General features: G+C 47.0%; 1 protein-coding gene across 5 annotated transcripts in view; it reads left to right on the top strand.

The window, feature by feature from the left end:
• Positions 1–8,964: 8,964 nt before the first annotated feature.
• PDZD2 (PDZ domain containing 2) overlaps positions 8,965–26,751 on the top strand; it is a 194,379-nt gene continuing 176,592 nt past the window's right edge. For 4 of the 5 annotated variants that reach the window (XM_004937166.4, XM_004937164.4, XM_046905544.1 and 1 more), the window contains exon 1: positions 8,965–9,073. The gene's annotated coding sequence lies outside the window, so the exon portion shown is untranslated. Of the gene's footprint in view, positions 9,074–25,842; positions 25,905–26,751 lie in introns of all 5 variants that reach the window. The other variant, XM_015277499.3, reaches the window with a different exon arrangement.

The following is a 26,751-nucleotide window of genomic DNA, read 5'->3' as shown; positions in this document are numbered from 1 at the left end:
TGAGATCCCCCAGGGCTGGGCACTCGGCTGATGCAACGCAGAAAAGTCTTCTTTCCCCAGCTGCCCTGTGACATAGCTTAATAACCATGCAATACTGCAATGAATGCCTGCTGCCCTCTCACCACACCTGTGCTGGTCCAAACTGGTGAACCACGCTCCTGGGTGCTCACGCTGTCACTGTCTGTATGGGTGCTGACAGGACTGAGGGTGCGGGGAAGAATGGGATGGAGATGGGTGCTCAGTGCCACTGCCCTGCAGCAGAGGGGCTGCACATGAGGAACGACCCTGGTGCAATGCTGCCTTTGCCACTCCTACAGGCAGGTGCCTACTGGAGCAGAGCAGAAGCAGCTGCTTGCACCCCTACAGCCCTTTGGTTTGAGTACCTCTTCAAGTTGCAAACCAACAATGAAATACTTTAAGAAAATTTAAAAATAGCTGTATATACTAAAGTAGAAGCCTTAGCCTGCCTTTGTAGCAGTCCTCTGTATCACACTAGCATCACTTAGTTTCCTTTGATGTTCATGATATTTATGGTGCTCAGGCTTCTTTGCTCTAAGCAAATTGACTCTAAATCAGGCTTGGCCTTCCATTAGACCTGACAGATTCACAGTGCAGAGAAGTCTTGTTCATTTACTGCTCTTGGAAAAAAACAGGAGCACAAACAGCTGTTGTGCCGACTCACTTTCATGTGCAAGCTCACCAAGCTGGGGACTGAGCGGGACACTCATCCCAGCCAGCAGTGGGGTCCCTCCCCTGGCAGCAGCTTGCTGCGTTCTGACTGGGATTTACGTGGGATAATTTAGTCAAATCGCATTAAGATTTGACATTTCAGCTCTCGGAAGTTTTCAGTGCTGTTATTTGCAAGGGTGGCTTTTAATTGCTGCAGACTGCAGTTCTTGAAGAGTGGTGTCGCGGTTTGGTTTTTGTCCCTTTGTCTCTCCCTGTCTGTCAGGAGCTCTGGTGATTTATTTGATTCGCTGTTCCTTTGGACTGCCTGTGTTTGTTTCAGCTCACCCATGTCTCAGTGACACAGAAAAACGTTCATTTGAAGGAACAGCTCTGGCTCGCAGTGCTAAGGGTAAGATACAAAAATAGAACTGGAGAAAAATTTCTTATTAGCTTCTTCAGAATTGCAGACCCCAGGTAGTTCAAGCTAAACAACAGCATGTCTCACTTAAAGTAGGAAAAAAGATATTGGTTGCTGAAACCGTTCACAGAGGGAAGATCTGGGAGCACTCAGGAGTGACTTCTGCTCCTTCACAAGATTTCCATCACATGCTATGAGCACTACAAAAATTCAGGCGTGCAGTTTTTTCCACTCCCCAGTTCATATTTTCTAAGCCTTGTATTTCTCTCCTTCTCTCTCTCTCTCTCTCTCTCTCTTTTTTTTTTTTTTTAGAAGTGATTAAGCACAAAAAAATACAAAGGAAGTATTAGAAAGTGTAAATGAAAAGGCATTCAAGACAGGATGCTGTGGATGGAATCACAGAATCACGGAACCACTGAGGTTGGGAAAGACCTCGAAGATCAGGCAGTCCAGTCCAACCATGCACCTACCACCAGTATCTCCCATTAAACCATGTCCCTTAGTACAACACCTAAATGTTTCTTCAGGGACGGTGACTCCACTCCCCCTCGGGCAGTTTGCTCCAGTGCCTGACCACTCTTTTGGATAAGTTTTTCCCTAATGTGCAACCTCAGTCTCCCCTGGTTCAGCGTGAGGCCACTGCCTCTCATGCTATCACTAGAAACACAGGAGAAGAGACTGACCCCCACCTCACCACAGCTTTCTCTCAGGGAGTTGAAGAGAGCAATAAGGTCTCCCCCGAACCTCCTCTTCTCCAGACTGAACAATCCTGGTTCCTGCAGCCACTCCCCATAAGCCCTGTGCTCCAGACCATCACAGCTTCGTTGCCCTTCTCTGGACATGCTCAATGGCCTCAATGTCTTTCTTGTAGTGAGGGGCTCAAAACTGAACACAGTACCCAAAGTGCAGCCTCACCAGAGCTGAGTACAGGGGGACGAACACCTCCTGCTCCTGCTGGCAACACTATTTCTGATAGAAGGCAGGATGCTGTTGGCCTTCATGGCCACCTGGGCACACTGCTGTCTCACACGTCAACCAGCATCCCCAGTGCTGGATGCTCTTCCACACAGCCTTCCAACCACTCTGCCCCAAGCCCACGGCATTGCCCGGGGTTGTTGTGGCAAAGTGTAGAACCCAGCACTTGGACTTGTTGAACCTCATCCCATTGGCATCAGCCCAGCGACCCAGCCTGTCCAGTTCCAGCCTGTACGGAAAGATAATAGCCAGAGAATATGTGTGATGACAAAGAAATGCCAACTGCAGACCAGCTGGTGATGGGGTTGTGTTGTTTTGTTGGTTTTTTTTTTTTTCTTTTCAGAAAACTCTTCTGATGAAGTGAGTCCATCAAACACGATTTGGGGGAGAAACCCAAGCATGTCTAGGAAGAAAAAAGGGATTCGAGGATGCTGCACGTATCATGCTGGTAAAAACCAAGCAGATTAAACTAAGTCCCTCCCGAATATCAAACCTCTGTATACAGCGTTACACAAACACCCTGACTACACACTTCATTTTTGCCTTGCCAGCACTTAGTGGTACTATTTTGCCTTTCTTTAGCACTTTACATCCAAGTTTCCCAAACTTTTGGAAAGCTCCTGGCTGACTGTAGGTGCACCACTGTCCCTATGTGGCATAGCGGAACACTCAGCCATGGAGTGGTGAAGGGCCCGGAGGCCTGCTGAGCACAGCCTGCCTTTGGAAGCAGCACATCTCTTCTTGAGCTGTGCAAATTTCCAAACTGCTTGATGTAAGCAAAAGGATTAAAATATCTCTTCCCTTTTCTTCCCTGGTTTAGAAGCAGTTACTGACAGATGGCCTACGATGCTCAGCGCTCATTGAAACAGCACTGAAATACCAGGAATTTATTTCCATGTGTACAGATGCACGCGGACACACACATGCACACAGGGAAACAAATCCAGGCAGCGTTTTAACATAACTGTCAAATCAAAGCATACCACAGTGCAGTCACCAGGCCAGACTCATGCTAAATTTGTCAACTGAGCTCATCAGATGAGCGCTGCTCTCTGTCTGCAAGAGCCTCTAATGAGTAACACGTGTGATGAGTTTTGGATGGAAGGAGGGCAGGCGGCTTGCAGGCTCTTGTCTGCAGTAAGTGCCTGCAGCTCTGGGCTGGAGGAGACATCGGGGTGATGCTCTGTGCTTCCCAGATGCAGAGTTGTGATGAGAACATGGAGAGTCCCTGCTCTCACCCAACAGTCATGAGACTGTGGCACCCATTCTGCACCAGGAGGTGAGGCTGCACAGCACAGAGCAGAGGAGTCCATCCTGCACTTCGCCTGGTGGCAGTGCTGGGGCTGAGGCACCCAGCGTACGGTCAGCCCTTTTGGCTCCAGGGCTCACTGCTAGCTCGTGTTCAACTAGCTGGCAGCCAGAACCCCCAGCTCCCCTTCAGCAGGGCTGCTCTCCAGCCTCTTGTCCCCCAGGTGTATGTACAGCCAGGGCTGTCCCACCCCAGGTGCAGAATCGGAACTTGTTCAACTTGATGTGGTTAGGGATTGCCCAGCTCTCTAATATGTCCAGATCTTTCTGTGAGGCCTCTTCACCCTCAGTGGAGTCAACAGGTCCACCCACTTTAGTATTGTCAGCAAATTAACTCAGAACTCCTTCTAGTCCTACATTCAAGTCATGTATGAAAACATTACAGAGAACTGGCCCTAAAATGAAGCCCTAAAAAGGATGGGGAATACTGGAGCACTGCTGGTGCCACTGATGGCCATGGGCAGCACTTTCCAAAACCTGTCTGATCACTCAAAACACTTATCTTTGCACAGCCCTCAACTAGTATCATGGTGATAAGACATTGGCTTGCCTACCTTCTGTGTTGAAGACGTGGGCAGTTTTCCCACAGTTTGCTTCAGCAGTAGTGTATCTATTGCACAGCATTACTTTATATATCCTCAGTGCCAATTCTGTGCAATGAAGGTCTCCATCAGTTTGTTGCCTGCTGTTGTGTCCAGACAGCAAACAGAAAGTAACAGTCCTTGTCGAGAAAAGGGCAACGAAGCTGTGAAGGGTGTGGAGCACATGTCTTATGGGAAACAGCAGAGGGAAATGGGATTGTTGAATGTGGAGAAGAGGAGGCTCAGGGGAGACTTATCGCTCTCTGGAACTCCCTGGAAGGAGGTTGTAGAGAAGTGGGGGTCGGCTTCTTCTCCCAGGTAACAGTGATAGGATGAGTGGGAATGGCCTTAAGTTGCACCATGGGAAGTTCAGGTTGGATATTAGGAAAAATAGCTTATCTGAAAGAGCGATGAGCGATTGGTGTAGGCTGCCCAGGGAGGTGGTGGCAACACCTGGAGGTGTTCAACAGCCGTGGAGATGTGGCACTGAGGGAATCAGTGGTGATAGGCTGACAGTTGGACTAGGTGATCTTAGTGGTCTTTTCCAACCTTAATGTTTCTATGATTCTATGATTCCATGAACCAGGACAAATAAAATATTCTGGTTCCTCCAGCGGGCATGTTCAGATCCAGGTTTTTGTACGTGGTCACATTTAAGAAGGTGTTTTGAAACACTAAATGACTCCATATGTGTCCCCTTGTACTTAGCAATGAAGTCAAATAAATCCTAAAACACACAGGAAGAGAGCTGCAGACAAAGGGAGGAATTATGAGTTGATCATCTAATAATAGAAATCAACTAAGTCCAAACTTTGCTCCTTCAAAGAAAAATAAACACAGCATCAGAGCAGATCTGATAACCACTGTGCAGTAACAAGAGGAGGATTTATTTGCTAAGGAAATTAAAAAAAAGTCTCGATGAGAAGCTGTAGGAGGAACTTCAGTGCTTGATCTTTTTCAACCTGAGACATTCTGTGCCTAGTTCTTACAGCACATCTGGTCCCTGCAGTTATTAGATCTACTGTCACGTTCACTCATGGATTTGACCTGTGATATCTCAGGCTGCTGTAATCAAAATAAGTGATGATCTTGGAATTATATGAAAGGGAGTCTTTAGAGAACTGTATCTTATGCATATTGCAAAATAATATTGGAGAGAGGTTTTTACCCTCAGGAGCTTGGAAAATGAAAGCTTCTGTGGAGATTTGCAGCTGAATGTTTGAATCTGAGAAACTTTGACCCCTAATATTGACTTATTTTGGTCCGTTAAGGGTAGTATTTATGCACTGTAAATATCTTAGACTTCAGCAGCCAATGAATAATGCAGTATGTAACATCCATGAACAGCTTCCAGTAAATATATCCAAGTGTACGTTTTCTTACTTTAAAGTTTAACTCTTGTTGGTGGCAGTGTGTTTGCCCACCACATTTACCCCCCTGGTATGTTTGAGGCAGGTGATGTAGTTATCTATCTTCTATGCTTCATGCTAATTCAAAATAAGCAATTCTTAGGGTCTGCACACTGCTGTGCTCTGGGGGAAGGCTGTTGCATCTGGGAACTTTCCATCCTAAGAAGGCTTGCAGTTAGTCTGTGAAAATACAGGAGGAAAGGCATAAAGAGAGAAATCCCTAGTGATAGATTCACAGCTATTAGCTGATTTTTCTTTCCCCTTGCTGCAAAACTGTAGTAGGATTTCAAAAGGCAGTAAAAAGAAAGTATTGGATCAGCATAGTGGTTTTTTTTTGCTGTTGTTCCCACTTGCAGCAGGCGATAGAAATTAAAGCTGGGACAAAGTGGAGTGCCCTCATGACAGATGACAACAGGCTCTGCAGAGCCGAAGCTGCAATTGTGGCTTTGAGCCCGCCGTGATTCTTTATGCTCTGTGCAGAGCTCCTTCCGATGCCCCATATTTCTCTCATTCGGCCCTTTCAGCCTCGTATTTACCGCAGCATGTTGTGGAGGAGATGCATGCAATGTGTGCTCTCTTGGGCTTTGCTTATGCAAAGCAAAGCGCTGTCAGCGCTGCCGCAGGGGAAGGGGTGTGGGATGTGCGCTCAGAGCCAGGCACCATCCTGGAGAAATTACTCTGCTTTTGGGGTAATTATTTCCAAACAAAATTGGAGCAGAACATCCACCTGAGGACCAAGATAACTCCAGGTTATTACCGCCGTCCTGCTGGTTAATTTTTCCACACAGATAAGGAAATCAACGGGATAGTTCATTTTTGCCTCCTTATAAATGGAAATTATAATAGCACAGCTATTTTACACACAAGAGAGCGTGTGTGTCTGCAGAAAGGGCAGAGAGGAGCAATGCTAACAGCAAAGCTTTTGCTCCATGCAAACAGCAGAACAGCAGCGTTAGTAGTGGAGCTCGCAGCGTGTCAGGAGCCGCTCGGTGGCTTTGGAATCACAGCTTGAGTTTTGGAAGCTGCTGCAGAGAAGACAGAACTGCAGACACACAGCTCCAGAAGCTCCCAGCCCTGCTTTGCAGTGTGCTGGCAGCAGCACCACGCACACCCCGCTCACTTTTTCCTTTGCGCTTTCTGCTCTGCCTCTTGCCAGCCTGTCCTCAGGTCAGCAGACCACACCAAAGCAGCATCCAACTGTCTGCAGGATGGTGTCAGCACCACATGACTCCCTCCAACGGGGGACTGGGGGTCACCAAGGGCAGGGATAGCTCAGCACATCTGCCTGGGTGCCTGGACACTGACACAGGTCAGGGCAGAGCGCTGCTTGTGCGGGGCAGTGTGACAAAATTGCAGATTGCTGAAGCTGGCATTGGGATGAAATGTTGTTAGCATGACCAAAATCTGCTGTACCACGACTTTGAAAGTGCTCCAGCTTTCAGGAAAGAGGCCACTGAAATGCGGTCCTGCTGATGCAGCCACATCAGATTCTATGATCTGAGCAGTATTTGCATCCTGAAAGCTGAATACTGCTGAATGCTTACACCAATCTTCCCCCTGCTTTGCCAGCGTCTCCCCTTTCCTATGGTCTCCAGCTCCTCTTCCAGGCTCCTCTGGCATCCAGAGAGGTGATTTACTCTCAGTATCGTTACCTCATCTAAAGCAAAACAAAACGAGATGTGGGGCACTCTCTGTGTGGCGAAGCATGGAAAACGCCAAGGGATGGATTTAATCTCTGCCCAGCTGGTGTCCGAGAAAAACACAGAATGCTGCTAATGCTATCGACATCCAACCAGGATGCAAAACACAAATATTGCAAATCCGATCCATCAGTGTTGGGAGATCCATACTCATGAAACCTCATTTAATCAGGACTTTGATGCTCACATTGCAGAAGAGGTGCATAACCTTCAGGAGGAGCAGGAGAAAGATAGTATTTTCCTGATGTGTAACAGAAGAGGGTAAAATATTGCTGTCAGCCTCCGGAATTCCTGACTTCGGCTGTGGATAAAGTCAGCCCTTCCACACAGATCTGCAGAATAGAATCATAGACTCAGTTAGGCTGGAGGACGCCACCAGGATCACTCAGTTCAACCATCAACGCCCCCCACCATGCCCACTAACCCACATCTGTCAGGACCACACGTCCACATTTATTGAACACCTCCAGGGATGGTGACTCCGCCACCTCCCTGGGCAGCCGGTGCCAATGCATCACCACTGGAAGTTTTTCATCATATCCAACCTGCACTTTCCTTGGCGCAACTTGAGGCCATTCCCTTTTGTCCTAAAATAACCCAGTGCATGCAGTGTAGTATCTTTTCTACTTTTTGGCCTGGTATCAAGAAGTAGAAGCAACGACAGATTTACCTCACAAAACTGGATGCCAGTAGCTGCCTTGAAAAGCACACAGAAAAACTGCTGGTTATGAGCATCAGCTTTGCTTTGTTGGTGTGATCCTGACTGGGGCCAAATGCTCTGCAGCAGGAGCCCCGGGTCCTCAGTGCTTCATAGCATTATCTTATGGGACGTGGGGGGAAACACACATGCTGCTCCTCTTGCTTCACCCCCTCATCCATCTTGGATTCAGAGAGCTGCCTGGGAACAAGAGGGCCGATCTGTAAGTGTGGCATTCTCAGGGACAAATCACAAACAGAGCATTCCTTACAGTCATACCCTCAGAAAAAGAGTGGAAAAATCACAGCAGGGGACTGAAATGGTCAAACAGCGAACTCAGAAGGGCCTGGTAGAGCACCAGGGGGGATGGGGGATCCCATGGGTGCTGATGATGCTGCCGTGCCAAGCAGTTCCAGGCAGCCCTGCTCCAAGAATTGGCCTTGGGTATGCGACCAGTGCAGGCACTGTTGAGAGCAATCAGCTTCAAAGGAGAGTTGTGGAGAATCTTGGTGTGTGGCTACCTGCCGCAGCCTTTAATAAAGGCAGACCTTTAGAGCTTCTTTGGTTCTTCTGAACTCTTTTTTTCTTTTTTTAAGATTTAATGTTAGGCCTGTAAACCTGGGACGGGGTGCGAGTCAGGAAGGGGCTCCGGCTTCGGAGAAATCAGAGCTGCTGACCGCTTCCTTTCGTGCTGCCAGGAAAAGTGAACCTGAACAGCAACCCAACATTGGAAAACGTGTTTCCACTTTAATAATATGAAGTTTTGAATAAAGAGGGAACTTCTTTTAACCAAAATAAAAAAAAAAAAAGGAAAAAAAGGAAAAAAAAAGCTATTCTTCTAGCTCTTTTTAATGGGAAATTCAACGTTCATTTCACTCCTCTTTGGAAATTGCACTTTCTGCTGAGTGAGAACCAGAGATAGAAGCAACACGGGGGAAACAGCGATAGGTCTCGGTAACAGCCGAAAATACCGACACCCTGCCCCGCACGTTTCGTTCCCCCCAGGGGCGGGGGCTTCGGGCACCGAGCCCCGCAGCCCGGCTCCTGCCCCAGGGGGACAATCGGAGCGGGCTCCCGGGGGGGTGGGGGGGGGGGGTGGCTCCCGGCGGGGCGGGTTTGGCGGCACCGCCCCGCGCAGGGCTCCGGCGCTGCCCGCCCCGTCGGGGCCGCCCCCGCCGCTCCCCGGGCCGGGCCGGGCGGGCAGCGCGGAGAAGCGGAGCGGTGCGGCGAGGGAGCGACGCCGAGCGGGGGGGCGGCCGGCCCTGAGGGGCGGGCAGGGATCCGGGCGCTGCGTAGCCCCCTGCGTCTCCTCCGAGGTGAGTGGGGAGCGCGGAGCGGGGAGGCGGCCGCTGCTGGCCCCGGTGGCGGCTTCGCTCCCGCGGGGTGCGGGCGTACGGGGCTGCGCTGGGCTGACTGCTGCCCCCCCCGGCAGCGGCGGGCTGCATCCCCCGGCAGTTGGTGAGGTGCGTGCTCCCGGGCTGTCCATCTCCAGGGGGCGGTGGGCGCCTCCTCCGTTGCCTGCGGCTCCGTCTCCTGGGGTCTGTAGTGTGCGTGCCGCAGGCGGGGGGCTGGGGTGCTTCACCTCCCCAACCCCCGGGGGTCGGTGGGATTCTTCCCCAGGGACGAGTGTGGGACTTTGTGACCCGTGGCCAGCAGGGCGCATCCCTCTGTGGTCAGTGGGGCATAGCCCCACAGGTGTCAGCAGGGTCGGTCCGTCCCCCAGGGGTCGGTTTCATCCCTAGTTGAGTGGGGTGCATCCCCTGGTCTGAGGGGACCCTGAGCTGGCTTTGCTGACCCCAGTGCATCCAGGTGGAGGGCAGGGGCTCTGACCCCATTGTGTTGCTTTATACTGTCTCCCTGTGGTGTGGATTAGATCCCACTGTGACCATGTGTGTGAGCGTCCTGCAGTGCACCAGGGTGCTGGGGAAATGAGCAAGAGGGGTGCAGTCACAGAAGAACACCCCCCTGCATGCAGCAGAGTAATAAAATCAGACAGCATGAAACATCTGGCTGGTCTCTCCCCCGCTCCCCCCCGCTCAAATAATAATAAAGTAGTTCTCTACACTGTAAAATACTCCTGTCCACACAAAGCAGGCTGTGATACGTGCAGTACTGTAAGCCTGGGAGCAGTTATGGATGAGATATGTTAGAGGAAAGCATCAGGAGCTGACCTCGACCTCTGAAGTTAATCGTGCTGCTCCTCCTTGGGTGGCAGAGGTCCGCAGTTCAACCTGTCTGTAAGTCTCTGACCGTAGAGACTTACTGTCCTTGACTGTAGAAAACTCTTGTGCCCTTTTGAAAGTGCCATTACGCTATAAATGAACTTCATACAGCCCATCCCGTTAACCTCCGTGCTTCCCCTCGGTAGCCTTCTAATGAGCAGTAACCTCCCTGATCATCCTTTGGCAGTGTGTCAGGTCCCTGTGCTGGCTGGGAGGGCGAGTGAAGGGACATCTCAGTGCCACCTCACCGCTGTCCCTTGGGAGCTGCAGGGATGCGATGGATCGGCGTCCTGGGGCACCGTCCCAATGTCTCCAAATCAGCCTCTTGGTCTCAGCCGTCACGGCTCAGGCACTTCACTTGCTGCTGGCAAAGGAGCAGCTGTGAGGAGATAGTAAAGCTTGGTCAAAGTTCCACTACCTTTATTTTGAGGCAAGTCGCTGTGTGCTTTGCAGCCCTCGCTTACACATCCAGAACGCACTCAGTTGCAAAGATCGTGCTAATTCCTCCAGAGAGCTCACCAACTTTGCTGTTTGTAGAGTGGCTTCTACATCTCTCATGTGGTCCTTGCACTGGAAAAGTTGGCTGCTGGGCAGAGCTCACAGTGTGCAGACATGCAGCCTGCAACGTTACTGAGTTAATTTTCTCAACAACAAAATGCTTGAATGCAAATAGAATGTAAAACATGCCTTTGAAGTCTTTTTTTTTTTCTTTCTTTCAAATTATTCAATGCTTAGCCTAGAGGAAATCTATTTTTTCACTTTTAAAAACTCACCAACATTTTACAGAAGTGGGGTGTGATTTTTTTAATTAGAAAAGAAAAAGAGCTAAGTCTCCCAATTTTCCTGACGTGAGGCCCTTTTTTACGTTCCCTTTGCCACGTTGTTGGGGGATCACTGCTCTCAGCAACGTGAAAAGCTTTGCTGGAGGTGTGGAGAGCGGCAGCAACCTCTCCTCGTGGGTGTCTCCCTTGGGGTTGTTTGGCAGTGCTGGTGAAGCCCAACATCTGTGTTGTAAGAGCCATATTTTAGAGGATTTCAGAGTTGCACGTCTTTATGTTGTTGGTGTCCTGCTGGGTTCTTAGTAGCTTCATAGAATAAGGAATGGCTCCAGGCAGGAGTCCGGCTGTGTGCAGGAGTGCACGGTGTGTGATGGGACCTCAAGGTCCGTCCGCCTTCACTCATTGTCACACGCGTTGTGAAATGTTTGGTTCCATTTATTTTCAGTAGAAATGAATTTCTGCATCCTGCCTTTAAAATCCAAGTCGTGACATCTGTGAAAAAAAGTCTTGCTCTTGTTTTTGTCACTGTTTTAAGCCATAAATCTTGTATACATCACACGCCATGGCTCTCGACAGGTCAGTTGAGTTGTCCTAATAAGTCAAAAGCTGTGGATTTTATCAATGGAAATCTACAAAAAAGTCCTATAATGCAGACACTCCTACAGCTTTTTTCTGAATGTTATTGCTAAACATACATTGCTTTGCTGTGTTGTACACATTTCTGTACTAACGTTTCTAACTGTGATTCTTGCCTTCAGTATAGGGCTTGTTCTTCTGCCAGGTTTCCTGCAGGTGCTCAACATTGCATTCTTACCCCACATGGTTTCAGCCCTCTTAGAAACTCCATTAGGCAAATGCAGAATTAAAAAAAAAAAATTAACAAAATTTGAACCAGGCAACATGAAGTCAGGAAATGCAGGGGAGGCTCCAACAGCAATATTAACTTGGCTGCAGCGCACATCCTGTGCACTCTAAATGGCATACGTCTCATAATGTATACAAGAATATGCACGTAGGGTAATATATGCAGAAAGAGAGTAGAAAAAGTGTGTTTTTCTGAGTCTGACCCACTTGTCCATGCATGAGCTGGCTGCTGTGGGCCTTGGGGGAGCCTGGCACTGCCTTGCACTGTGCTTTGCAGTGTGCTCAGCACCATCGGACGTATCTGTGTGCTGATGGAGTGCAAGTAATGGCAACAAATAAGCAATTTGGGTTTTGTTTCTTTGGAAACAATACCACTTAATGAGCTGCTTTGTTCCATGCAGTCAGTATGTTGCACAGTGCAGTCCCCATTTTGTAATTCCCAGCCAATGTGGCCTCGACGGACTTGTAACAGAGTGCCATGGCTTCGTGTTGCTGAGCCTCCTCCTTCTCCACCCAATGCCTGTGTACAAAAGTGATTACACAAATACTGTGCTTTAATGCAGATCTGTGGTGGACCAGGCAACACTGCCCTGCGTTACGTAGTCTTCATTAAAAACCGTGGTACAAAAACATCTCACTAGATGGATGCATTCAGCCTGGAGGTCGAGCAGTCTGTTCCAGCCCTCGCCATGTCATAAGACATCGCATCTCGTGCAGTTCCCTCTGCACAGAGCCCAAGGTTTGCGTGCAGCGTGCCGGCTGGGGCAGCCTGTGGTTGTTCAGCAGCAATGACAGAGGTGGCATGGGTGAACACAATTAATTTGTGGTTACTCACCATTAAAAAAATAGTAATTAATTTCTGCTATAAAAGAGCTCCTGATCTGTTATGGGTATGCTGATATTGCTGTCTCGCCATTGTAAATCTTTGTGAAGGAGACAGGAACAGGTCTGTAATTCCACAAGGTGATGCTTCCCCTGTCACACCCGCTAATTGCCGCGGCTCCCTTCGGTGCAGCCTCCCAAATACATTGCTAGAGCCTGGTGGTAGCTGTGCCACTTGCACTGTAATTTCGTTACTGTTTGCTGTGGCCAGCACTTGATTAATTTTCCCTGCAGTGTTACAGTTAGCAAAGGGGATTAATACCTGGGTGGCTTATTGTGTGTGCTTAATCTACATTCCTCTTGAAATGGAATTGTATTAAACTAATTTGGCAAAACTTTGAAATGGCAGCGAGGCTGCTTTGGGTAATTGATTTTTTTTTTTTTTTTTTCCAAGTGAGTAACTGCACGTTATTAAAATGATGGCTTTTCACACAGCTGCAGTGGGTCACTCGAGACCTCACTGGGTTTTTGGATTTGGCCGATTTTGCTTGGTGCTTTGGGTCACACTGTAGCTGATGGTCAGCTGTCCTCTGTCAGCTCCCAGAAGTGGGGTGGCGGCAGCCAGGATTCGTGCTGGGAGATCTTCCGAAGCGAAAAATGGGGGAAGTGTAGAAAAAAAGAGCCTGCAAGTGCATTAAAGATGTGTGAAACTTCCGCCACTCTGCAAAAAATCCCACAATTTGACAGAGCGGAGCCATCCTCCCCATCTCAGACAGGAGAAAAATCTATTCAGTCTTACTTTTTAATCATATTCAACACAAAAGACTTTTGCTGTGCTGTTTAAAACCCAGGCTCCTTTCAGCCTGTGCTCTGTCGGGATGTTTTCATCTGGAATGGACTGCTGCGGCTGACTGGAGCAGTCTGAAAAAGCAGCGCTAACCTTCCTTCCTGACACTTCAATCGTGCCTTCCACCGTGCGAAAGTAGGGCATAAATGCATTAACGCTTGTCACTGGGAAGAAAATCCCATCCGTGATGGGGACCAGAAGAGAGTGATTCTTAGATCCATGATACAAATCGGTTCATTATTTATTTCAATCACAGTCTGTAGGTGCTGTTAAAACGAAAAACTGAAGCGCACTTTGCAGAATAAATGTGAACTGACACTGCACCAACCCCAAAGCCTCCGTGACCTACAAAATGAAGGAGAGCTTTGATGCTCACTTCACGCTTCCCAAAGTCTCAGACAAACAGGCTTTGCCCAGAAGATTGACAGAGTTAAAACAGATGCTGAACCTTCTCTGGTCGCAGTTGTCTTCCAGGGAAAACATCCTGCCATTGCCCCTCGGGTGTTCGACATCTGCACATGAGCAGCCCGGATGCGTGCTCTTCTGAGGTCATACCTGCTAAAGCATACCATCTTATCAGTACCGTTGTCCCATAGAAGGTTGTCTTGGAAGTTCAGCAATGCTCTTGACGGTGCTCCAGGGTAGATGGGTAAAATGCAGCCTGTGCCCCACTGGAGCAAGGTTCTCCTCACCTCCAGCTGTGTGCAGGTGTAACAGCTGTATAAAGCAGTCATCACTGTCTGACCGCAGCTTCAGGTTAATGCACTGCTGCTTCTCTCTTCTCCAAGAGCAAAAGTGTTGCCTGGTAGTGTGGGGTAGGTCCAGCTGTAATACTGAGTTATGTATTCTAGTCATTGTGGTAGTCTTGGGATGATCGGGCAGTGTGATTTGTTGCAATATTTTGGTGTTGGTATAATCAAAAATCAAAAAAAGACTTCAAAACTGTAGGTTTTGAAGAAGTTTTCTATCCAAAGGTGGGCCAAAACCCAAAGCCTGAAGGCTTTGCTTACTTAATGCAAGCCTAATGCTCTGATGCAATGACACAGCCTCAGCAGCTCCTCCGTGTCTGCTGTACTGGTAGAGGGTGAAGGGGACACCTGGCAGAACCATGCTTGCTGTAGTGCATGCCTTTCATCCAGATAGCAGGAGCTCTGATGGCAGCAGACATTATTTGAAGACCAAAGTCCCTGTCTTGCCCATGCTGAAATGCCAATGTGAAGGATGTCAGATGACAAGTAGGGAAAGGTATTAGCCATTAACCAGCTGTTTGATTTTAAAATATGAATCCTGGTCCTATGTTCTTTCTTAAATGATCAAGCTTGAAGGATTTGAGGCTTCCATGAGTGATTAGCTATCACATGGTCCCGAATGTGCAGTTTTCAGCTCTTGAGCATCCATAGTTCTTTCTTCTGGGAACATGCTTGCTGTGTTTATCTGGCAATACAGCCATGTAGGTGAGCTAACTTCAGGCCAACTTTCAGTTTGCCCTCCAGGCCCAGCAGTAGCGATTATATTACCTTTCCTTCCATTATCTTTTCTGCCCTTCACTCTTCTAGGCTTTGCAGCAGAAAAACAAAGAATCTCATCCACACCACTGAGCAACCTTCCTCCATACTCACTACATTTGAATCTTCCACTTGTGATGAGGAGCTGAGCAAAGACATATCTTTGCTGGTGTGATGGGGCTTGGGTTGCAGGATGTGATGTGGCACATCCTGCTCCATCAGCAGGATCCACCTTACCTCTTGCATGGAGTAACAGACTTCTTCCTCTTCTCCTCTGAATAAAGCTGTGTCCCATACGCAATTTCTGTCCCTTAGCTCATTTGGAAGGAAATAAGTAAACAAGTGGGTGGCACAAATGGGTTATTTTAGTTAGTGTTCTGTTACTCCTGACAGTTGTGGGGCTATGGGAAGCTGGGTGTAATGAGCTTTGCTTGGCCCACAGCCTTTTCTTTCAGTTCATGCCAGCATGTTCATCAAAGGATTTAAACCTCCATGAAGCTCGTAGTAGTAAGCATGGTGAATGACAGCTCCTGGATGACCAGGATGGGATGGGCCTGCTGGGTCATCTAGCCTTTTGCTTTGCTTTCAGTAGGATCTTTCCTATTTAAAGCATGACTGCTGATTGCAAGATATATTGTTTGGGTGGTTTAATGAATTACCACCCTCTCTGAAAAAGCAGAATTGTATTTACTAATGCGGCTGTAAATGTCTTGGCTGTGGCGTGATTATTTACTGCACTATTTTAATGCAAATATTTGTGGTTGTTTACATTGATCATATGGGCAGCGCACATACATTTTATTTTGTGGTGAATTTAGGCTTGTTTTTCTCCTTCTTGCTGTATCTGTGCTACTGTATGTGGTACAGCAGAAGCTGCTTAATGTGTAATTGCCTGTCACTCAAGTGCCACTTTACAGTCTAGAGATATATCAATGAAAATATTCTTCCTCCTTCAATTAATTTTGATTCTCAGGAATGAGTTACTCCTGTTTGTCTGGAGTACGTTCTCTTAACTCATTTGATACTTCATACTTGTATCACTGAGTGGTGTTCCCAAGGGGGTGGTACTGGGGCCTGCCCTGTTCAATATCTTTATGGAATACCTGGATGAGGGCATTGAGTGCACCTTCAGTAAGTTTGCAGATGACACCAAGCTGGGAGGAAGTGTCAGTCTGCCAGAGGGTAGGAAGACCCTACAGAGGGATCTGGGCAGGCCACAACAACCCCAGGCGAGGCTACAGATTTGGGGCAGAGAGGCTGGAAAACTGTGGAAGAAACGGGCCTGGGACTGTTAGTTGACACCTGGCTGAACATGAGCCAGCAGTGTGCCCCGGGGGCCATGAAGACCAATGGTACCTTGGCTTGTATCAGAAATAGTGTTGCCAGCAAGGGCAGGAGGTGATTGTCGCTCTGAACTTAGCTCTGGTGAGGCCGCACCTCAAGTACTGTGTTCAGTTTTGGGCCCCTCACTACAAGAAAGACATCGAGGCCCTGGAGTGCGTGTCCAGAGAAGGGCAACGAAGCTGTGAGAGGTCTGGAGCACAGGGCTTATGGGCAGTGGCTGAGGGAACTGGGACTGTTCAGACTGAAGAGGAGGCTCAGGGGAGATGTTATTGCTCTCTTCAACTCCCTGTAAGGGGGTTGTGGTGAGGTGAGGGTCTGCCTCTTCCTAGCAATAGGACAAGAGGGAGTGTCCTCAAGTTGTGCCAGCGGATATTCAGGTTGGTTGTTAGGAAAAATTTCTCCTGTGAAAGAGTGGTCAGGCACTGGAATGGGCTGCCCAGGGAGATGGTGGTGTCACCGACCCTGGAGGTGTTCATGAAACATTTAGATGTTGTACGAAGTGGGGAAATATGGTGGTAGTTGGATGGTTGGACTGCATGAACTTGGAGGTCTTTTCCAAGCTCAGTGATTTGGTGATTCTACAGTTAAATGTATTCTAAACGAAAGGTAGTTATAACTGCACTAAAGAGCATTCACTGTGAGAGCCATACAGCAGACCGTGGTGCCCACGGTGTGGATGCAGCTTGAATGCTACAGTCTGAGAGGTGTGAAATCACCAGTTGTGTTCTGAGAAGCTGGTATACTGTCTGAAGGCCTCTGATAATGCAAGTCTTGGAGTGTGAGCTAGTTAAAGGTTTGGATATCACAACTGCAGTTTTGCCAGATGATCTATTTCTTGAAGTTTGTTCATTAGTCTTAAGCTCTGTACTTCTTGTGTGCTTCTTTTGTGGCAAGTATCAGAAATGATGGGTCAGCTTGAGAAATGTGGAAAGCCTTCAGGACTGATATTTCTTCTTCGTAGTGCTCCTCTGATACAGTAGTGGCTTTTCTCTGTACAGGGACTTTGGAAAAATGGAGTCTGCTTCTTTCTTTGCAATAGCCGGCTTTGTGATTAACGATTTTATCTGCAGCCTTCTAATACCTCCCATAGATGGGATGATAGCTCAGAGATAATCACTGTGATGGAGTGCAAGGAGATTATGGGTTGGGAGATAGGACATGATGTCTGTTAATGTCTCTCCTTGATGTTCAGTGGGGATAGTCTTACTTTAGGATAAGGGATGCCTTTAAATCCGATGGACCTTGGATTAGATGTTGATTCTCTGTGTACCTAATGTGCACTGATTGAAACTATTAGTTTGGGTCCTAAAGCACAGAAGGAAATACAGAAAAAAGTTAGGAGATATTTTGAACTTTAGCTATTATTTGATAGTCAAGATGTTGGACTCGATTTTAGCTCCAGGAAATGATACTGCTGTGTGCTCCTACTCACAGATCTGTGCCTGGATGCATTGACTTCTGCTATGCGGGTGAGGAAGGAAAGGGTTCTAACTTGTACTAAGACCTACCGTAAGCTGCCAAGACCAATTACATTACTATTCTTTTAACTGCTAGTTGAAACATTAATTTGATGAATGCTGGAAGCACAACAGAAGTCTTTCAAACTGAACTCTAGTTCTTCTGTGGAAGACTGGACTTGCAAACACCTTGTTTCACTGTGGTCTGTGATTGTCTGAGCCCACCTGGCAGCCTGGACCAGGGGAGCAGCTGGTTTGTTGAGCTGGTGCTGTGGGAATCGACACTTGGCGTAGCTTGTGTCAAGTGTCCACATCCCTTATTTACGGAAAAAATGACCCACTGGGGCCCATTTCTGCTAGCACCAGAGCAAACCTGGCACAGGGAACCTGTGGCTCCTACAGCCTTCTTTTTTCTTTCAGTTCTCTTCTATTTATTTTGTTTAGCTGCTGGCACTGCAGGGATGGTTCACTCTTCTTCTGCCACAGATGGAAACTTTCTGTTTGCTGGGAGGTACAGAGGTACAGCTGCAACCTGTTATTTGGCAGTTTATATCGAGGGGCAAATTGCAATTCCAGTTGAAATGAGGTGCTGATTTTTTTTAAACAAGAACTTGTTTAAATGGAATCAGGCTAAAAACCAAGAGTCTTTACAGAAGAGCTTCCAGTCTATACTTGGCATGGTGGCGTGCACAAGTTGCCAGCATTTGGGAAAGGTGACCTTTCACAACGACATCCTTGTTCCTTCCTGAAGCTGGCCAGGAAGAACAGATTCTCAGTTCCCTTAATTCTGTCCAAATTCTGAAGCAAAGTTGAGAAAAGTGGTCAAGCTTGTGTTGACGCAAAGTAAATGTAGATTTTCTAAGACCTGTTTGTTTGTTTGAAGGGTGGGATAGGGATAGACTGATTGGATGTATCAGGAAAGGTTTACAAAAACATTTGATCCTGTAGACAACTGCTTTTTCCAGATTCTGGCATGCTTTTTTTGGGCTTCCTGGTGAGTCACTGATAAGCTACCACTCAGTCAGAGCAACCACCTGAAGTGATGCCCTGAAGGATTGTGTGCCCTGCAGTGATGGGCATGGAAGAGAGCCTTCTCCCTATGCTGCAGGAGGGAGGCAGTCCTCTCGCTGCATAGCACTGTGCATTGCAGGAGCCCAAACTGTTAACCAAACCATGAGTGAGAAGGTGGTCTCAGGAGCTCTACCTGCATTTCAGCTTTCCTCATTGCTTTGGTGTTTGTAATCCCCCCCTCAGTCCTCTTAATCTCCTGTTGCTACAAAGAAAAGCACAGCAGACAGGACACACCAATTACGTGCTTGAGAAACAATGAAAGTTTATGGTATAGGAAATATACCAAAGCTGACAAAACATGAAAAGGAAAGGGAAAGGACGACTCTGGGAAAAAAAAATAATAATTTTTTTTCTTTTCTTACATTGTCTGTGTTAGTAATTGATGGAAAATTAGTTCAGACAAAGCTGTGAATTGTGTTTGTCCTTATAAAAGCACTGTAATTTTGAGGGCGGAAGGCATCTCTTTGAGTATTTTGACCAACCTCATTTCACAGTTAGATATATTCATCTCAGTTAAATGCAATGGACAAAATCTACATGAAACAACTGCTTAAAATTACAAATAGCTTGCATAAACATGAATTATTAAGGTCACAAAAGCTCCTGGAAACCAGTAGAAATGAGTGCACAGTTGCATTTCTTTTTCAAAACATGCATTAATTAATAAGGGGCTTAGTGCCCAGCTTGTTTCTCCCCCTGCAGTCCCCTTCAGATTTTGCTTTCATCAAGCTGAGAGGGAAATTGTCACTTCTCTTTGTCCCGAAGCACAGGAAAGTGCTAAGCTGCAGCCTACACGAGTCTATCATTCACAGCTCTGATATCCTAAAGTATTTGTTCAGGTTCTCTTGGTGTCACAACACACCCTTTGAAATGGCCATGGGTTTCATGTAGCCTACGTGGACTGTATGCATGCTTGCTAGAGTAGAAGGCTGAAATACATTTGTCAGGAGCTGGAGAGTAGTGATGTTAACTTACTCCCTCACTGAGAGGACCAAGTGCTCACAGGAGCAGGGTGGAAGAGGAGATGATCTACATCATGTGGTGATACCCAGAGATCCTGTCCTCCCTCTGCAATCTGCTCAAAATGTGATATTTTGTCTCCTGTTGGTCCTCTGCTGATGATGTGGACATTGGCACCAATTGGTGGATGTGGTGGGCATTGGCGTGGGAGCTGTGGGAGCTTTTGGAGGAAGCTCCTTTCAAGCCCATTCCTGGCACAGGAAAGAACGGGGGCTTGATTAGGAAATAACGGGCAGATAGGCTGCTCTGATCGAGATCCCTTTCCTAAAACCCAGGCTGTGAAGGTAGTCAGGAGGGTGAGAGCTGGAGGCTGTGTTTGGGCGAAAGTGTATATACAGAGGTAGCCATAAAATGTTAACGGTGTTAAGAGGCACGAAGCAAACTGGTTTATAAGGAGTGGGCTGAGTCTTGGGACCCTGGAGATAGTGGACCACTTGAGGGTCTCTTACATGGTTTGTGTGCTGTGTAGAGTCTCTGACACTTCACTGTGTCTGTGTAGGGCAGCACGGAGAAATGGGGTGAAGGTGGGTGGTTGGTAACTCTCCTGTCTGTGGTGCTGCAACTCAGACATCCGGTGTTTGGAATACTGAGCTCCAGAAGAGCAAGATCAGTATTTCTTGCACTTGCTGGGTTTTAGTGATTCCACTTCTGCTTCGTGTTCTAATGAAATATAACGCAAATGTCAAGACATCAAACGTGGTCTTTTAAAAATCTTCTTGGGTACTGCACCTGCTCTTTATCTGCAAGGAATCTAATTTCTGTAGCCACTAGAGAAACAGTTCAAGGACAGACAAATGTTGAACCATTGTTCAAATGCTTCTAGTTTGGAGCTGATACCTAGCTCTGACGTGACGAACAGCAGTGAGTTTCTTTGGACAGAGATTGGAGGGAGAGCCTGACCTCATAGCGCTGCAAGATAGCGCATGAGGGCCATGGCACAAACATTAACCTTCCAGGATAAGGATTTTGGGGGTGGCCTTGTTAAAGAACATCATGCTTTATTCCAGCACAGTTTCTTAAAATAACTGTTCCGGGGTTGCTTTTGATATATAATAAAAAAAACCCTCTAATCAACAAAAGGGCTTTAAAAGAAGTGGAGACTTGACATATTTGCCAAGATGCATGGTAGCACTGCATTAATTTTAAGGCATGCTTTCTAGTTTTTTTTTTTTTCCTTTAATGAAATGAGGGCACTAATTAAAATTAATCCGTTTATGAATCTTTCTGCATCTAATTTAAAGCGTAAATAAAACATTTGCCTTGTCTGTCTCTTTTCTCATCATGAGACAATGCAAACCTTGTAATCTTTAACTCTTTAAGGTAATATGCAGAGAGAGCCGTCTTAAATGATTTACTGGAAGGTATAAAAACTGATTGCGCAGCAGAGATGACTTTTAAAGTGTGGGAAGGATGGCAACGGGAATGTTGGGGGTGCTGCAGAGTGGTTTTTACTGCTTGCCTTTGGGATCAAAACTTCAGTGTATTTTGTAATGCAAATTATCACTCTGTTAGCAGTGCACGTGAAGGAAGGGAGCCAACAGCCTGCTTGGTTTTTGAGGGCTTGAAACAGAGGGCTGGGAGGCACTGGGGTGAGGAACAGCATGGGATGGCAGCTCCCAGACCCAAGAAGGGCTGAGGGATACCAGAGGTAGCAGAGATTGGAAGATCTCTCAGTAAAGGTGCCATATTCATTAACATTATGATACAAAAAAAAAAAAAAAAAAGCTTGTGGCAAAGAAACTCTTTGAAGTTTTAGCTGTGTGACACTTGAGACTGCCGTGTTGTCGATGCTGAAGATATTCTTCTGTGCCTTGGTTAAAAAGGAAGCTAAACATGACCTTGGGTCTGTGGTTGTTGGTGCCTCCTTAATGTATGTTAATTAGTAAAGACTGAGAAAAGTAGTACAGCTGCTGAGGGAACTATATATTCCTTTTTTTTTTTTTTTTAAATGTGTTCCAGATACTATCAATTGTGCCTAAAGATCTTTCATGCCGTTACGGTCATGTGGATATTGCCAGTGTGTGTGCAGTCACGTACCATACTAAAACACTTGCATGTATGGTGATAGCAAAACTATCAGATAAACTATCTCTAAATTGTATTTTAAATGGTATCTTGAAAGCTGTGTGCCTCTCTTCCTTCTTAGGCCAAACAGAAAGGACAAGATAGCATGGATGAAGGCCTGCTGTGTGTGATGGTGCTCCCCTCTGCTCCCAGATGCAGATTTTTGGCAAGAAAAGTATTGTGTACCTCTGCTTCTTGTCACTCCAATTTCTGGGATGTCTTGCATCCTTTGCTATCCTCTCTCAGTTTTTTCTGCTGTTTGGTGTTGATGTCTGTTCTGTATAAACCTTCCAGCCTGAAATTCATCCAGTGCTGTGCTGACTCCAACATCATGGCCCGTGACCTCTGGGCCAGGGCTGAAGCTCAGCAGCTGCAGGCAGAGAGAGAAAAAAAATGTAGGAGGAGGGAAAATCCCAAAAGGAAAATCTGCAGACATAAACCGTCCTTGCTCAGAAAGGAGTGGCTTGCTATGGCTCTGGTCGGCACGCAAGTGGGCAGAGAGTTTCTGCTCAGAGAGTTAGCAGATGAAGAGTTTAGATAGAGTTGTCTCCAGCAGTGTTTGTACTCTAAATGTTTGTCCATGGTGAGGAGGTCTGTTGTTCACCTTTCTGTGAACTTTCTGTGGCTGCCAGGCAGGGGCTTTCAGCCCCCCTTACCCAAGGCTAACTAGAGTTGCTTAGGTTATTGACAGCAGGTTTTCAGCTCCTAAGTGGAGTTCCTGGAACCTACTGGTTTGAGCTGTGCTTCTGGCCGTCTCCACTGGGGAAGGCAGAAGGAGATGAATGTTGTGACTGCAGGAGTTAACGCATTGGCCTTTGCTTAGGATCTTTGTCTACTTGCAGCGATGTGGGGGGAGCAGCAGGAGGACACGGCTGGGGCTCACCCATCCCAATGAAAAGATTTATTATTGCAGAAAGCAACTTCAGCATGAGGCTGTGTTCGTCCTGTGCGTTTGTTCTTCTGTTCTGGAGTGCTCTGCAAAGTGACTTCTTTGCTTCCAGCTATGAATTTGCTGGTAGCTGTACAACCCACCACACAGATGCTAATGCACAGATTATCCTCACAGCCAACAGCTTTAAATAATCAAACAGAGATGATTTTACCTCTGTGACCCAACAAATAAAAAGCAGTCAGGAAAATCCTCTCACCCCCGCAATCCTACCTAGATTTTCAAGGGCAGGATAAAAGGTTTCATCAAAACCAGCGGCAGTGGCAAGGTCACCAAGGTTGTTCTGTCTGGGTTGATGGTGAGATACGGTCTTGAGGTGCTGGCAGGAGATGGGGCTGTGCTGTAACCTGATGAGACCATCTCTTTGCTGCTGCTGAAGACATTAAACGAGAGGAGTGTAATCTGGAAGTTGTGTATGCAGCCTGGTTTTCACAGGAAAAACTGTGGCTTGGACTGTCTTTCACTAATGACTTCAGCCTTTAACTCCAGTGCTCCTGGAGAACAGGCATTTCTTGCAGCCATCAAGAAAGCACAACTCAGTATTACGTATCAGCATTGCATCTGTGGCTTCCTCTGTGCTGACTGGTCTCTGTAAACACTGGGAAAGAAGAATATTCTGCTCCACAAGACCTATCAGAAAACATACTCTGCTTTAAAAGTCTCTTTCTTTTTGCTTTTTTTTTCCCAGGTCAGCCAATTGTGACTGTCTTCTTCAAAATGAAGTCTTGGGTTTTTGTGTCAGTAAATCCTAGGTGCTCCTAACTTCTCCCTCCATATTCCTGCTCTTTTCCCTTTTGTTCTACTAAGCTCATTTCCTTATTCCCACTATTAAGGCTACTTAGCATGTTGTCATTGGGAAGCAGCGCGCATTTCTCCGTGGAAAGAAGCTGCTTAATGTTTCATGTATTACAGTGAATAATTAAATAAAGAAAAGTATATAAGCCCACAGAGCTAGCTGGCAGCTGAAAGGAAGAAAGCATTTGTAGTCTGCTGGGGAAAAGTGACACTCCTGGCCTGGTGTCTTAAACCACAAGGGTAAAGTTTAAAAATGAATATGTCTGGCATGACATTCAGAAATCTGGATTTTTCAACTTTCCATGCATTTATAGCATTAATCTTTAATTGTCATACTCTTGAGCTACTGACTGCCAGAATGGAGCTGAAATTTATGGGGCTGAGGGAAAGCAGGGTGGGAAGTGAAATGACGTGGCCCGGAGGACTGTGACCCTGCGAGCTGCCAGGGACAGAAATGCTGTCAGCACTCTGGCAGGCATGTGGCACTGTTGGTCTTCATGTAGAATGTCTAAATAAGGGGTTTTCTTGGCCTCCAGAGCTCTTTGCACCCTTTCCCGTCTGCTACAGCCATTCTCCCTTTTCTCCTGATTTTACAGCAGTTCTTTTTCTGATGCATGTAACAGACAGCTCTGAGGTGTGGTGGAGATGGGATGAAAACTGGGGAGATGGCAGTTCTGTGCCGGGGCTGGGAGAGGGGCAGTTGCTTCCAAAAGGATCTGCATTGGCCATACATGTTTTATTTTACCTTTGACTGACCCTGCACTGAGCTGTAATTTTGCAGTGACCTTTGCTGTTTTACAGAATGAGATCAGACGCCTGCTGTGCTCACTATACTAACAGTATAAGAAGCACTATACTAACAGTAACTCAGGGCCATATTACAGATGAGGATGTGTGTTGTGCGTTTTTTTTCCCTCTCATCTAGTTTTTCTCTCTGCTGCTCATGTCGTCTCAAACTGATAACATGCTAAAGCAGAATTTGCTGACACCAGAGACAGATGAGACTTGTGCATCAGCTCCCTGTGCCACCTCATATCCCTTTGAATTTGCTCAGCATCAGTCCCATGAGCAGGGGTGGGAGCCTTTGTGTTCATTTTCTGTCCCTGTGCACTGAGGTGTGTTGGCTGATTAATGTAACTTCTGTCTGCATCTTTCCACTGCTTTTTACATTCTCCTCTCTGTGTGATCTGCTGCTCTGCTTGCTGCAGGGACGCAGGGAACAGGACAGCGGTGATGCCCTGTACCACTGTGAGAATTATTTGTGTGTGTGATATACACCAGAGCAACTACTCCGATAACCAGAGGACATCCCATAGCCCAACAGCTTTCACGTGCCTCACCGCTCTACCGCTGTCCCTCCAGCCTGTCTTCTGCTTGGAATGAGGGCTGATGTCCAGTCCTTGTAGCAGAGCAGGGTGAGAGTAAGGGAGCTGTTGCCACATCCTGGAGAGTATCTGAAATGAGGAGAGAGGGGACTGCTTGGTTCCAAAAAGACTGTCACAAATTCTCGCCGAGGGCCGGGCTGCATCGAGGCTGTTAACACTTCTGTTGGCTTATCAGTGCACTGCTGAAGTTGTTTATATCGTGGTCAGCAACTCTTGGCAGAACTGACAGAATTTGCACTAAGTGGCTTATACCACAAGGCAAGTACAGGAAAAGTTAGAAAAACGTTGAGAGGAAATGTGGACTTTAATTGCAGCACCTCACCTGCGGTAGCTGTCTTTGAGGGAAAGTGCAAATAAAGTGGTGGGTCACTGTTTTGTGGCCACGCGTACGGTGGAAAGGAGAATGGTGTTTTTTACGTTCCCCTTATATGGACGGGTTAGACTTTTCATTTAGACTTGATTCCAAAAGGTACCTAACCACATATCTAATTTGAATCGCATGAATACTACTGCTGACATCAGTGGCGCTCTTCCTGCGGCTCATTTAAGAAGTGTGGTTGCAGCATGACCCAGTTCCCATCGAAATAGGTGAAAGAATTCTTATAAACCCGTTATTCTTATAAACCCAGATCTTGTCCTAAATCTATGTAACCCTGCACTGATGTTTCCTTACCATGGTACCGCAATGTGAGGGTGGTACAGATGCAGGCATGCATGGCACCAAGCAAAGTGCTTTCCGTAGGGTGTTCCGAACAGGGAGCTCTCTCGGGCCCCAGATGCTCTGCAGTTTCTATTCTGATGCTGCTTGCTGCTACTGCGTGATTACTTCCCTGCCTCAAACTCTCTTGCTTTTAATGAGGAGAAACTGCTTTTTCTCTGTGCATCTGAGCGTCTTCTAGAAGAGACAACGTCAGTTAACAAGTGCTGGTGTGCGGGGAGTTAATTAGTTCTTGGCCCGCAGGTGACCTGCGGTGAACCTTGGACTGGGAGACTGCAGCTTGGTGTTGGACACACCAGTGACAGGTAAGAGGAATCCCCGGGACCTGAGCTACTGATCAGAGGGCAGCACTGCTGGCGGACCTGGAAATCCGGTAACCTTGCTATTACGGACTGAGAGTTAAACCCTTCTCACCGAGATGCGAGACTAGCCTGCCAAATCGCCCGTAATAAGCTTTAAAGAACTGGGAATAAAAACATGCATGTCTCTATTTCTTCTGCAGCAGCTCTGTAGCTGGAGGCTCTTCCATTGCTGTGGCATTGAGCGGGGAGAGCCCCCACCGGAGACCTGGCACACTCGGCAGTGCTCCGCAGCCTGGGATGGGGTTTTGTTTGTTTGTCGCTGGGATTAAAAGGATTAAGGACTTAACCTTTGTACAGCCTTTCAAATAATCGCGTGTTTATGTTCATACTGTGTGTCAGGGAAATGTTTTTTTTTTCCCCCCCTTATGGTTTTAGTGATATAACTAAAGATCTGAGAAGGGGTAGGCTTATGCAGAGTGAGGTCTTGGGCTCCAAAGCCCCTGGCTGTGGCAGTGGCTTTTTACAACACGTCACAGAAACACGCAGCTTGCATTGTAGTCTTTGAGTGAGTGGCAGTGGCTCTTCTGTTTCTTTCTTTTCTTTTTCTTTTTTTTCTTTTCCTTTTCTTTTGGGATTATTCCAACAGTGCCTGAAGTTTTTAGAAGCGTCCAAGTGATTTCACAAATTCCCTGTCATTTGTGGAAAACAGAAATAGAAAGAGAAAAGAAAAGACTGAAGTCTTGTTGGGTTTTAAAAGGGATTCAAGGTCTGTCTTTAGCTGGAACATTTTATCTCATCTCTGTGTGTGTTCCCCATGCGATTAAGGGAGGACCCAAGGCCACCTCCAGGG

The sequence above is a fragment of the Gallus gallus genome, chromosome Z (assembly GCF_016699485.2).
Source record: "Gallus gallus isolate bGalGal1 chromosome Z, bGalGal1.mat.broiler.GRCg7b, whole genome shotgun sequence".
Classification (NCBI taxonomy): Eukaryota; Metazoa; Chordata; class Aves; order Galliformes; family Phasianidae; genus Gallus; species Gallus gallus.
Note: the sequence above shows the minus strand (reverse complement) of the source record. Positions and strands in the feature narration are given on the sequence as shown.